The following is a 13,997-nucleotide window of genomic DNA, read 5'->3' on the forward strand; positions in this document are numbered from 1 at the left end:
TTATCCGAAGCATTGGCCAGGTTGAAGACAATGAATGAACAAATGAGTAAGACGAAAGATGAGCAAATCGCTCAACTATCACACCAAGTAGAAAAGTTCAAGAGTCTTCCGCAACCAGCAGATTTCAGGTCCGAAACTCTCCAAATCAATAAAGCATTGATTACACAACTAAAACTGCTATGTCATAACATTTCTCTGGTTGAGCCCCTTTGTGAGATTATTGCATCAATAGTTGAAAAATCAGTCGATACCAGGCAGGATTTGGAACATGCCGATGAGACTTCAACCAAATTTCTTGCTTGGTAAGACACTAGTGAAGGGCAAGCCGCGAATCTGCCTAAAATTCTAGAGTCACACAAAGAAATCCTTTTCCTAGAATGACAATCATAATTGATGAAAGCAGAGAGAGAAACCTCAAGATGCAGATTATCAACTAGTAATTTAATTGAGTTAATCAATGACACTCTTTATCTGTCTAACATGATTTCACAGTGCACTCCAGGTAAATTGCCATCAGCCAAAGCATTGGAACAAACATGCAATCAAGAATTGGAGAAAAATGGAAGATTAATCGCTAGCATCCAAAGTTTAACTTGGGATACCTTTTGGTTTTTCTTAGTTAAACCATATAGTCAAAGGGCCGCACTCAAATGTTTAACCGATGCGATCGGTTGCATGATTCCCGAAATCCATGATGCCACATACTCAGCCCAACTGCATTCTCGTCCGAGTCGCCCTCCAGAATTGCAACTAATGCTTGCTATTTGCCAGCTCAAACCAAAGGGAGATCATCCGAAACAATGAATCATGTTGCCGACTGCAAACAAGCCGATTTTGAGAAGATACTCATGATATAGTTGTACCAATTAATAATATTTTTATTTTGTAATTAGTTAGCCTAATTAGTATTTATAGGCCCTTTCATGTATTTAGAAAGGGTCCTCAGTTTTTGTATGGACTCAAATCAGTAAGTCACACTATTGTGCTTCTGATATATTTTTTTATGAAGATTGGGCCAGTATTCTGAATTTTAACGAAGAAAGCTTTAATGAGATGTGCACTATTGCCTTATTCTGGAAGTGTTTCTAAGTTAGAAGAAGGAATTTGAATGCGATTGATATCGAGAGTGATCCAAATAACATATGGTACTATTATCTATGCTCTTGTTTCATTCTTTCATGTGAATCAGCATTTATTTAATCTTGCAATCATTGGATATATATATGTGTTGTAACAACGGTCCTTATGCTTATCACTATTGAATGTTTAAGGAATGTTATTCTTTCAATCATATTTATGTCTATGATATATAAAGAATGGTGTAATAATGTTTTCATAATGACTTTATTCAACTACTTGAATAAAGTATTTATCATATAAATAAATGTCTTTGTTTACCAATAGAGTCATCAATATGCCTGTTTGTGGATAAAGATCATCAAAAGTTACACTAAAGCAAAAACTTCTTGGAATAGGATAATTGTTCATAAGTTTACTTTTTTAGAGTAAAACATTCATCCATTATCATTATATATTAGAAAATCCACCACTTATCCATCCTATTTACCAATCATTGGGAAACTGGTCCCATTATTTCCAGTCGGAGCCACCACACCAAATGGAAAAAGAGCTGCCTTTAAGGTTCGGACCAGGTGGGTTTCCCTGATGTTGTTGCAGCGATTTTCGAGGCATCAACACATTGTCAATTGCATTCAAAATTTTTACTTCGTCATTTTTCATCATTCAAGTTATTAACAATCTCAATCATCTCAACAAACTGAGGTAATTGAGCAAATTTAAAATTAAGTTTACCAAATTAATCTTAGACATATTTAGCATATTTAAAATGATCAAAATAATTAGATGTTTAACCAATTTTGTGTGTCCACGCACGCTGAAACCAACCTAGATCTATCTTAACCCCAGATTTATCAAGTGCCGAGAAGGATCAAATCTCTCAAAGTGCAAACCTTTCCTCAAGTTTTGCACTCAAAACAGACGTTTGCATATAGAGAGATTTGATCTCTCTTGACGATTGAAAGATTCGGGGTTGAGATGAATTTACACTGATTATTCACATTTTCTATCATTCAACATTATTACATTGTCACTTTGCATTCAAAATTTTCATTTCATTAATAAAAATACTTATGGTTTCTATCATCTTAACAAACTGAGGTAATCAAGCAATCTAAAATTAAATTGATTAGATTAATCTCACACATATTTAACATATTTTAAATGATTAAAATAATTAAATGTTTAACAAATTTTGTATGATTGTGCACAACTAAAACCCACCTAAATTTATTTTAACCGATCCATTAAACACTGAGAGGGATCAAATCTCTCAAGTGCAAACCTTTTTTCAAATTTTACACTCCAAAAAGAGATTTACATATTGAAAAATTTGATCTTTCAATGCTTAATAGATCTGGAGTTAAAATAGCTAAACTAGTTTTAGGAATTTAAAATTAAAAAAAATTGTCATAAAAAACGTTAAACAATAAAATGTTGTTATAAAAATTTATAAATAGAAAAACCAATCAATGGAGGAACAGTGGGAAAAAGAATCCCTTTAACATACGGTGTTTTGATTGTCAATTACTTCAATAAATACATATCGACATTTTTAGGAGCCGTGAGTTCAACAGAGACGTTAATTTGCCAAGCTCAACAGAAACTTTCATTTCCAAGGCTGCAGGTCCGCTTTCTGTTCTTAACTTTCGTGGTCTCGTCTGAGCTGCACGGGAAGACCTAAGTCGATCGATTGATGTCACTCTGGTTAACACTGTCTCGGAGATCTTCTAATCAGGACTTCTTTTTGCCAACTAGCGGATTGATCTGTCCATTAACGCGTCGACTTTAACTTTCGCGATTTGGGGTAAGTATTTTACAGGTTCTGGTTTCTTACAGCGTCTGTTGAGTTTGCATCCGTCCAGATTTGAACGTTGCATTCAGTTAATGGTAGTGTACTTCATGATCATCCGATTGCCGGACTTAGGTTCTCCGTTTGATTCCCGTGGCTGGTGACGCATAAAGGCTTAATGGGCGGTGATTACTATCTATGATTTTAATTGGCATTTCGTGGGGATTCATATCAAGTCCCAAATTGGCCCTTTTTTCAGTTTTAAATGATTGGCTGTATGCGTTGGTCTGGGTAGGAAGTCCATCATGACCATGCCGTGTAGAATCTCTTGTTACATCTTATATCTTACAGGCTTCTGAAGGTGTTTGACCTGCAGGAGTTGGGAATTGGTTTTCATCGGTCGACAAAGGGCTGAACACATTAAACACACATGGGATAAGTCATATTAGTGTAAACGGGATACTTCAATGTGATACTTCATCAGCTTTACCATTCTATCATTTAAACCTATCATATCTTAGTTCTTAAACCAGCAGTGGGACAACTATCACTGCCTGCAATCTGCGAATGCAGGTTGACATATCATTATTATTCAAGGAAAACTATGTCACCTGGAATTACCCGCTGGTGATTGGAATTACCTACTGGTGATTTGTAAGGGTGCAGGTTCTTGCTCCCGCCAGATGCCTCTGACTCTCGGGCTGTTAACCTCTTTCCTTTCCTTACATCGACCTCATAGCCAAAGAGAAGCAGTTTTAGGGCATACTCCAAACCCAATTTTAACAATTTGCATAGCAAGATTTTAGATAAATAAAATGTTTCTTTAAATTTTTTTAAACAAAATCACATATATGCATTTCATTTAATTAAAAAAAAGAAAGACAAGCTGCAACCAGCAGCAAGCAGAGCAACCACTGAAAAAATAAACTCAGCAACTAGAATCCGTCACATCAAAGTTCAAACATGTCGTATGTTGGTAGTGTTGGCATTGATGTCAAATGGTTATGAAGACAAGCATCAAGTCAGATAGCTATGAAGGCAAGCAACATGTCAAATGATTATGAAGGCAATCAACATCTTAAATTAATGATCCTTATCCATGACAACGACTTTAATATAAATGAACACAAGAAGTGACAGTAGAGGAAGTGACTTGACAACATAAGAATAAACAATGTTTTAACTCAGATCAGCAATATTTAAACTTAGATGAGCAATGTTTGTGATGTTGTTTGGTTCATAAGCAAAGTAAGTACATGGGAACTGAAGAACTTTTTATTTCCATTGAATATGAATATTATTATCAGCTTTCAGTATGATATATGTTGAGTTTACATTGCAAGAAGGCACTATATATGCTGAATTTACATTTCCAAGCCATATAGTGCAATCATTATTGCTGGCTTGTATTATCTTGACTTGATCTTCAAATTCAGAAATGAAGAGATAGACCACAAAGAGCCTTGGAATACAAAGAGACAACCTTTCACTTCAGATTCCTACATTGTAATACAAATAGTCAACAAACTATGCATATAAAAAGACTTGTATTGAATGATAGTGCTGCTAGTGAATTTGAATTTTTGTGAGAACTTTTTTATGAACTGCTTGGCAAAGAGAGAGAGGAAGTGGAGCATATGTGAAGCAGAATTGAGGAGGAAGAGCAAAAGATAAGCAATTGCAAAAAGAGCATAGACATAGTACAAGACATAGCTAGAGAAAATAAGAATTCATAACTAAAGACTTGGTAACCTAACATATTAAAGCTTTTATGTATCAGGGGATTGTTGTCTCTTTTTAGGTAGTAGCCTGAAAAAGAGTAGGTTAAAGCTTTGTAGAAGAGGGAGTAGGAGCTTCCTAGCAAGTTGTGGCTTGCAAAAGAAAATTGAGGTAGAAGTTTGCAAAAAATTGATGTAAAAGAGGGAGTAGGTGCTTGCCTTTACATCACAACAACCAAAATTCGTGGTTTTTCTCTTTATGGGTTTATAAATTTGCCAATATATCAAAGAAGGGTGAAAAGGCTGAACACATATATAAATCTGCTAATTGATTAAAGAAAGAGTTATAAGGCTACATTTATTTTTTGAAATTGGTCTTTTAAAAGACACAATTAGGAAGCATTGGAATTAAACTAAGAGCTTGAATTTCTAAGTTTCACTGTTAGCAAATGAAGACAACCCTACTATTACTATAACTATTATACATATATATGCAAAGAAAGCAATTAGCGTTATTGGCGTCAACTGAGAGATAAGAGATAAATAAGCAACAAAGGCTACGATATCAACTGAGAAAGATATCAACCTCAAGGGGAGCAGAGCTTGTGCACATAGCACAAAAGAGAGAAACATTTTTCATTTATAGAAGTAACCACATTAGCATTCATGTATGGTCACTTGGTGCATTCAATGTGAATGACAACCAAAACCAACAATTGATCTCAAAAAATGTATATCTAACGCAAATATTTCACAGACTATATACTTAGAGACCTCAGAGATGATATATGCAGAGATTTCAGAGACTACGTACACAAAGAGTAGATGTCCAATGCAAAAACCTCAGAGAATGATTCCAACGCAAAGACCAGATCAAGGAACCTCTAAGACATGAGAGATAAATCAATGAACAAGTCAAGCGAGCTCTGTGTGTGAGCTCGAGCTCTCTGTGACTGGGCTAAAGCAAATGTAATTGACATTCTGATCTGAATTGGATCATTATATTGTTTGTCATCCATCTCAATGCATTTGGAGTGGAAAAAGTGGAGGAATAAGCTCACGGGACCGTTTTTACCGGCAGGACTCAGTTTGGCGAAATGAGGTCCGAAACCTTCTGGGAGCGTTTTGAGGCATCAAACGATGTTTTTTTGGCGTAAAACTTTGCCGCTCAAGCGCAACACCTTTTCATGCTATTCTACGCACAAAGAGCTTTCCAGTGACGCAAAAATCTCGTCAACCGGAGTCCGTATGCAAAAGTTATGCCACTCAAAAGTTGACCTCCCTGTTTTCACACCTATAGTTCGGGAGGATGTCGCATCAGCCCCCATTATTCATGGAAGAAGGGCTAGACACGTGTTTATGATGTAAAAGACTCTAGAAGAGTTTATTTTGTAACTCTAGCTAAGAGTTGATGTAGTCAAACTTAACCACTAGTAGGCTATCGCACTGTGTTATAACCAGGCCACTAAGAGGAAGAGGATTCCATTCTTTTGAAAGCATTTTGTTCCATAGTTGAGCAAAGATAGCCAGGAGAGATAGGAGGTAGAGCACACAGAGAGGATTTGTGCACCATAGCAGCCCACGGGCCACAAACATTACTTCTTTGTATCTGCAACCATATTTCCAGATAGAGAAAGAGAGCAAAGTGGCCTCACCTTCCAGCTGGGTTTTCTCCTGAAAGGGTTTTCCAGAGAGCATATATTGTGTATTATGTGTGTGTGAGATTATTTTGTCGTTCTCTACTTTTCTGCTTGATTTAATTTTACATGCATGCACTAATTATAGTTAATTTTACAGATCTAGAAATTAAATAAAACTGTAATAGTGTAGAATCTCAGATTTTTAATATAATATTATTAGATTTGTTGTGACGAACTGTCTAGTGGAATATCCACGGCAGTTTACGGATCATTTGGTATCAGAGTGGGTTTCTTTGGGTATTTTGTGGAGATTGCAGGGATCTAGATCGGCGAGGCCGAAAATCGTAAAACCCTAATCATGGGCAACAAATATGTAAACGGACCTCATGATCCTACTGAGGTGAGGTTTTCGCAGCTTGAAGAACAAGTCGTGGATATAAACTGCAATGTCAACCTCCTCATGGCGGCCCTAAGCAATAAGCTGGGGATATTTGGAGAAGAAGGGGGTTCGAATGCAAAGGACAAATTAGAAGGGGGATCGAGAGATCAGGAAGACGTAAATAACCAGTCGAAGAAAGAACTCGGAAAAGATCAACCCAGGTCAAGTGTCGTGAACCAATCCCTGCTTAAAGTGGAAGCAAAAGTCGATATCAAGCCATACCATAGTGAAATCGACGCTTTGAAGCTGAACCACTGGTTGCAACAACTGGAAGTTTGTTTCAGTGTCCATCAGATCGAGGAAGGGAGGAAAGAGTATGTATTTTTTGTTCTTCGGGAAAAGTGGAAACAGAAAAGCATTTCATTTTAGAATGTGAGGTCTTCAAAGACAACACGGAAAGTTATGTAGATATTCTGGCAACTAGCTCTGGGGATAATCTATTTAGCGAGGGGTTTGTCGAAAAGCTGAGAGCGTTTATTGTGAGGCTTCACATGAAAATGACCGAATACATTAACGAGATAAAGAAAAAATCTTTCCCATAAGCTATCTTTAACCTCGTAAATGTTAAAATAAATTTCTTTCTTTCTTTCTAAAAAAACCAAAGCTTAAATTACTAAAACTACCACTATATTTTGAACCTAATACAAACCCCATAAACCATAACCCTCGTTACACAAGTACATTGATTTTCGAACTTAGACCATATTAGACCTCTGCATTTGAGTAGCTTAATGAACTTACGAAATCACTATTACTAGTATCAAGTTACCAAGTTATAAGTTACTGCGTGTATTATTGACTTGCCGACTCTCAATACCATCTCCATCCAATAAGTAAGAAAACAAAAAATTACTCCATAAGAGTACATTTCATTTAAATTTCGTTACAACCTAAAACTTTTCCCCTCCGAAGCAGGGAGTTCATATTTTCAAACCAAAGATATCTTTCATTGATGTGATACCTATAGGGAAAACAACACTTACTGAAACCATTGGTAATCGCCTACTGCTTCCGCGTCCGCCAGCAACTCCTCCCCGCCGCCGCTCGCCCGATTACCCCTCTAAGGATGCCGCAAAAGTAGGTATCCCTCTCATGTCCGTATTGGCTGAAATCCCGAGTGCTTCCTCGCTGACCTGCTCTTCATCTCTATTTGTGAGGGTTTAACAGCGCTTTGAACGTCTCTAGCCACGCGCTAAGAAAGTTCGCCAACCGCCTGGGCGTCATAGGACTTCCGAGAACTCCTTTTGATTAGTAACGAGATCGATCTAGGGCGTTTCGATGGCGATAAAATCAGGTAACAGTTGCACCTGTCTCTTGCCTTGGTATTCTTTGTATCTGTGATTTATTGGCACCAAGGTCTTACATCCCACATGCTTTCTTGGTAGCATGTTCTTTCATCCCATATTCTAACTCTCTGGTAGATTTTCTAAGTGTACATCTTTTCATTTCCCATATCATATAAGACTGATATACCCACATTGTTTCTATTTACCTACAAAAGCTATTTATTGGTGCAAACAATTGTAATACGGTTCCAGTGGGTTCATCCACAGGGTAATTGCAACCATGATTGAAGAATTCCTTTGATTCATCCCGACGTGAAGAATGAAAAGAAGAGCACCAAGAGCGGACATATCTTTGCACCATTTCTTCATGATTTTTTGAACCTAGAATCTCCTCAGAGAAAATACCATAAAATTTATGCCTAAGCATGCAATTACAAGCAACACTCAAAATCCTACTGTAAAAGAAAGATTCTCTATAAATCTGCTTAAGATATTCCCTGCATAGGGCCTGTCATTAAATGGAGTCCTCAGCGGCGAAAATCATCTGACAACAATATGAGACTTGAAGCAAGTCCCAACCAACAGTAATTTTTCCCATTTAAACTCTATCTTAGTGAAGTGAACATGCCTCGAGGCTTGAAACCAGTAAACCCCGATTCTAAGTCCATGTATTTGAGCAAGTGGCTGATGGGTAAGGAGAAGCCATACATTCCGGTCAAGATCTATAACCAAGCCTTGCATATGGCTGCCAGTGACAATACTAACATATGAATCCTGTTTTGCTCTGTCGTTGTTTATTTAGCTTGCCAGTTAACAATGCAGGTGTAACAGAGAAGTAAGCAAGTACACCATTTTTCCCACTTATCAGAATATCATTATTCCTTTTAATAGTTGCTTTGCCAACATTTATATCCACTATTGTTTTAGACACATTACATGCCAGGCTTGCTCGATATCCTCTATTTTTGCAACAAGTATTATCACCTTGCAATTGATAATGTTCCCTATGGGATTCATTATTTGAGTCTAGTGAGATATTCTCTGAGCATACCAAAGACAATATACGAGTTCTTATTGCAACAAAGGGGCTATATTCTTCTTTTTCTTCCCCTACAATCATCAACTCCTCTTCAACCCTTTAATAGTAAGGGATTCGCCAATTAAGCTTGACAAGGGTGTTAGGCCCCTATACTACTAGTGTAACCCCTTATTGTCATTAGTACAACCCCCTTATTATATTGTTGTACCCATGTAGTCTCCATATTGTTACTATTGTGCCCCATAGAAGCCCACTATTGTTATTATTATGCCCTTACATTATTATTGTTATGTCGGCTCTGATTATACTATGACCCCTTAGACTCCTATATATAGAAAGGAGGTATTTTCGTTTGTATCATCAAAAAATTGTTCATTTATGTAATGTAAAGGAGGTTGCCCCCTCGAAGAGGCTGAATTCTAAGGCGTTCATCTATCTTTTCTATCTTTTTGTGAGTTGGTTTCATAACATTTGGTATCAGAGCTGTGGATTCTAGGGTTTCGCTGCTCCAAACAGGTCATCGTGGCATTTTCGCTATAACTTTTGTTCTGCGACGTTTTAGACGCTAAAAAAAAACCCATTTGGGGTGAAATCATTTTAAACCTCGGGTTCGAATTTAAGAGCTTTTCGTGCTATATTTGCAGAGATATGATCTGAGGAAGTTGGCCTTTTTTTAGACTCCCGAATTACATTCCAAACATGTGACCTGGGGAAAATAGTCATAACTTTTGTTTTGAGCATCAGATTGAAATTTTGTAAGAAGTTACAAAAAGAGGACAGACTGTAGTTTCCTATGTATATTTTTCAGATCCTAAGGTCAAAACAGTGACACGTGGCACTTCATACAAGTTCGCTCTTCTGAAAAGGTATATAATCAGGTCATCTTGGGAGATTGTGCATAACTATTTCTTGGAAAATCTAAATTCGATCAGACTGGTGGCATTGGCAAGAGGACGCAAAGGGCTACTGTAGTTCGCAATTTCAGAACTGGAAGATAAAAAATTACAGAGTTACTGTCGTTTCAAAATTGAGCTCCTAAAATCAAGAAAAAGCGCGATGAGGAAGTTTGATGGCAAGGATCTAGTAAATTGGATACTACAGATGGAGAAATATTTTGATCTACATGGTGTACCACTGTTACAAAAGGTATGTATTGCATCTAATTATTTAGAACCGAATCAATTTTTATGGTATAAAGGGCTTTGTTCTCGTAAACCACTTGTCACGTGGTCAATTTTCATGGAGGAAATGATAGCACATTATGAGGATACAAAGAGAAACTCCTTCTTTAGCCAATTGATAAATCTCAAACAAAAGGGTTCAATGGAAGAGCACATTGAAGACTTTCAAAAATTGAATAGAAGGGTAAATTATATTCCAGAGAAGCAAATGATTGATGTCTTCATAGGGACTTTAAAGGATAATGTTCAACATGAGGTTCGTTTTTGGGAACCTGATTCATTGGAGGAGGCATTCGAGTTGGCAAGAAAAATTGAAAGCGAAATTATGAAAATAAGGAATCCCACCACTCATGACTATAATTATGGAAGTGTTTCTTCTCCTAGCCTTCCACAACCTACAAGGCTTACACCACAACAATTGGAAGAAAAAAGAGAAAAATGGCTTTGTTACAATTGTGATAAAAAATGCACTAAAGGTCATAAGTGTGCTGAGAAGAAATTATTTTACATAGAGTATGAAGAGGAGGAAAAAAGGGATCAAGAAACATCAAAAGAAGAGGATATATGCCAGGACCCAACCCCAGAGAAAGAAAAAGTGAATCCGACCATATCTTGTAAAGCATTGGCAAGAATTACTACTCAAACTCTTAAGATAGAAGGACATATGAAGAAGAAAAAGGTTCAAGAAGTGAAAGATCACATCGAGAAAGAAGAAATGAATCCAACCATATCTTGTAATGCATTGGCTGGAATTACTACTCCTCGAACTATCAAGATAGAAGGACATATCAAGGAGAAAAATGTTCAAGAAGTGAAAGATCACATCGAGTATCAAGAAATGGATCTAACCATATCTTGTAAAGCATTGGAAGAAATTACCACTCCTCAAACTCTCAAGATAGAAGGAAATATCAAGAAGAAAAAGGTTCAAGCGGTGAAAGATCACATCGAGCATCAACAACAAGTTCTCCAACTTTTAAAGGATAACGCCACTTTGGTGCAGAAACGAATGAAAAAACATGTAGATCAACATCGCAGTGAAAAATGTTTTGATGTAGGTGATTGGGTATTTTTACGTTTACATCTCAAGCAAGCTATTTATGAGATGGAAATGTTGGCAATACTACATGCACTTAAGAAATGGCGACCATACCCAATGGGAAGACACTTCAAGGTAGAAATGGATCATGATAGTCTTAAATACATTTTAGAACAAATATTATCATTAGAAGAACATAAAAAATGGGTCACAAATATGTTGGGTTATGACTTTGACATCATCTACAGAAAATGGAAGAAATTTTTTGTTGCAGATGCACTCTCAAGAAAGGATGAGGATGTGGAAGCATTGTTTTGTGCTATTTCTATTATCCAACCAAATTGGATAAACGAAGCAAGGGATGAATGGAAGAAGGACAAAGAAGTGTGGCCACTCATTCAAAAGTTGCAGAATATCCCAATTCAAACAATATTGCCAGAACTTGAAGAGGAAGGAAAAATCATATTGGAACCTGGAGCAGTCATAGAAACAAGAACCTGACAGCTAGGAAATCGATCAATTTCAGAGTATCTCATCAAGTGGAAGAACTTACCCATTGAAGGTTCCACATGGGAAGACAAAATTTTTATACAGAAGCATCAAAAACTACTCAAGCGTTGAGGACAACACTTTTTGAAGGAGAGGGGCATGTTAGGCCTCTATACTACTAGTGTAACCCCTTATTGTCATTAGTAAAACCCCCTTATTATATTGTTGTACCCATGTAGTCCCCATATTGTTACTATTGTGCCCTATAAAAGCCCACTATTGTTATTATTATGCCCTTACATTATTATTGTTATGTCGACTCTGATTATACTATGACCCCTTAGACTCCTTTATATAGAAAGGAGGTATTTTCATTTGTATCATCAAAGAATTGTTCATTTATGTAATGTAAAGAAGGTTTCCCCCTCGAAGAGGCTGAATTCTAAGGCGTTCATCTATCTTTTCTATCTTTTTGTGAGCTGGTTTCATAGCAAAGGGAGGCCGTCAAGCATCAACAAAGGTAGTGAAGTAAGCAAACTCTGGATCTGACACAAACATGCTGCTTCTCTATGACAACATGCATGTAAAGCAAGTCTTCCGAACTTGCTTTGCAAACGACTTTATGCTTGCATGCCCAGAGTTCTACCAAGAAGCCAAGCACACTTTCCTCGTTGCTCTTCTCTTTTGATGACAATACCCTAGCCTTTTTATTTGTACTAGAAGGCTCCCCATTGTTATTATCTTCCTTGTATAAAACTATCGAGTCTGTGCCCGTGTTACAGGCATTTACCACTTTGCCATCGTCTTCTCCTATGAAAACTCGACCTCTTGTTGGATTTAATGACATTGACCTCATTGTTATGATTTTCCACAGATGAGGCCTTGGACTTTTCATTCCAAGATTTGATAGTTTCGTCTTTGAAGGAATTTTGAAAGAGGTTACATTTGTATTCAGGAAGGTCAGATGAAAAAATATTTTCATCTGTTTTTCCCAACAACTTTCTTTTAAAATCAGGCGTGCAAGGAACGACACCAACTGCATCATTCTTTATTGCCATATCTTTTCTATTTTTGACAAAACTGATAACTTTGGTGACATTATGAGAAAATACCATGAAATTTATGCCTGAAGCATGTAGTTACAAGTAACACCCAAAATCCTGCTGTAAAAGAAAAGCACTCCATAAATCTGCTTAAGATACTCCCTGCATATGGCCTGTCCTTAAACGGAGGTCTCAGCGGTGAAAATGATTCGACAACAATATGAGACTTGAAGCAAACCCCAACCAACCGTATTTTTTCTCATGTAAACTCTATCTTAATGAAGTGACCATGCCTCAAAACCAATAGAACCACAATTCTAAGTGCACATATTTGAGCAAGCGGTTGATGGGTAAGGAGAAGCCACACATTTCGGTCAAGCTCTATAACCAAGCCTTGTATTTGGATGCCAATGACAATGCCAACATATGATCCTGTTTTGTTTTGTTGCTGTTTATTCAGCTTGCCAGTTAACAATGCAGGTGTAATAGAGAAGTAAGCTGGTACACCAATTTTCCCACTTATCAGATTATTATCATTCCTTTTAATAGTTGCTTTGCCATTATTCATATTCACTATTGTTTTGGACACATTACATGTCAAGCTGGCTTTAAATCCCCTGTTTATATATATGTATCGTCACCTTGCAATTGATAAAGTTCCCTATAGGATTCATTATTTGAGCTTAGTGAGCTATTCTCTGAGCATAGTAAAGACAATATACTAGTTCTTGTTGAAAGAAAAATGTTATATTCTTGTTTTTCTTCCCCTACAACCATTAACTTCCTCTTCAACCCTGTTCACTATTAGGAGACACATGTGATTCCAATATTATTCATATGATACACTTAAAGTCAATTTCAATGAACCTTGATTTCATATTCCAAGAGATCTCTTGGACTTCTCATGACGATTCAACGACGCTTTTGGCACCAATATGCTCAAGCATTGAAGTTCACTAGTGATGTGCAAGCCCCCCTTGCTATCTCAAGGATAAACATCATCATTTGGGCTTTGGAACAAGCAACTCCCATCAAATAGTGTCAAGGCTAGCCTAGGGGCATCTTGGGTCCATCTGGGCATATCATCAATAAATCTAACGCCAAGCTTTAGCGGTTCGGTGTTTCAACATTTAGGGATACTCTAGAGTGTCAAGTACCATGTGGAACCATCTCCTAGACCAATGCTCTACTTTGGAGGGGCAACATTGCATCAACAAGGTCATATCTGCTCGCCGGATTGGGTAAACTGTTCTC

The 13,997-nt window shown here is 37.1% G+C and overlaps 1 protein-coding gene across 1 annotated transcript in view; it reads left to right on the forward strand.

Annotated features, from left to right (window-relative positions):
• The first annotated feature begins 2,601 nt into the window (after positions 1 to 2,601).
• Positions 2,602 to 13,997, forward strand: part of LOC149234107 (uncharacterized) — a 253,079-nt gene continuing 241,683 nt past the window's right edge. Inside the window, exon 1 of the mRNA XM_089371749.1 lies at positions 2,602 to 2,884. The gene's annotated coding sequence lies outside the window, so the exon portion shown is untranslated. The remainder of the gene's footprint in view (positions 2,885 to 13,997) is intronic.

Source organism: Pinus tabuliformis, chromosome 8 (genome assembly GCF_031772625.1).
Source record: "Pinus tabuliformis cultivar Carrire ecotype Pingquan chromosome 8, CPIR1, whole genome shotgun sequence".
Classification (NCBI taxonomy): Eukaryota; Viridiplantae; Streptophyta; class Pinopsida; order Pinales; family Pinaceae; genus Pinus; species Pinus tabuliformis.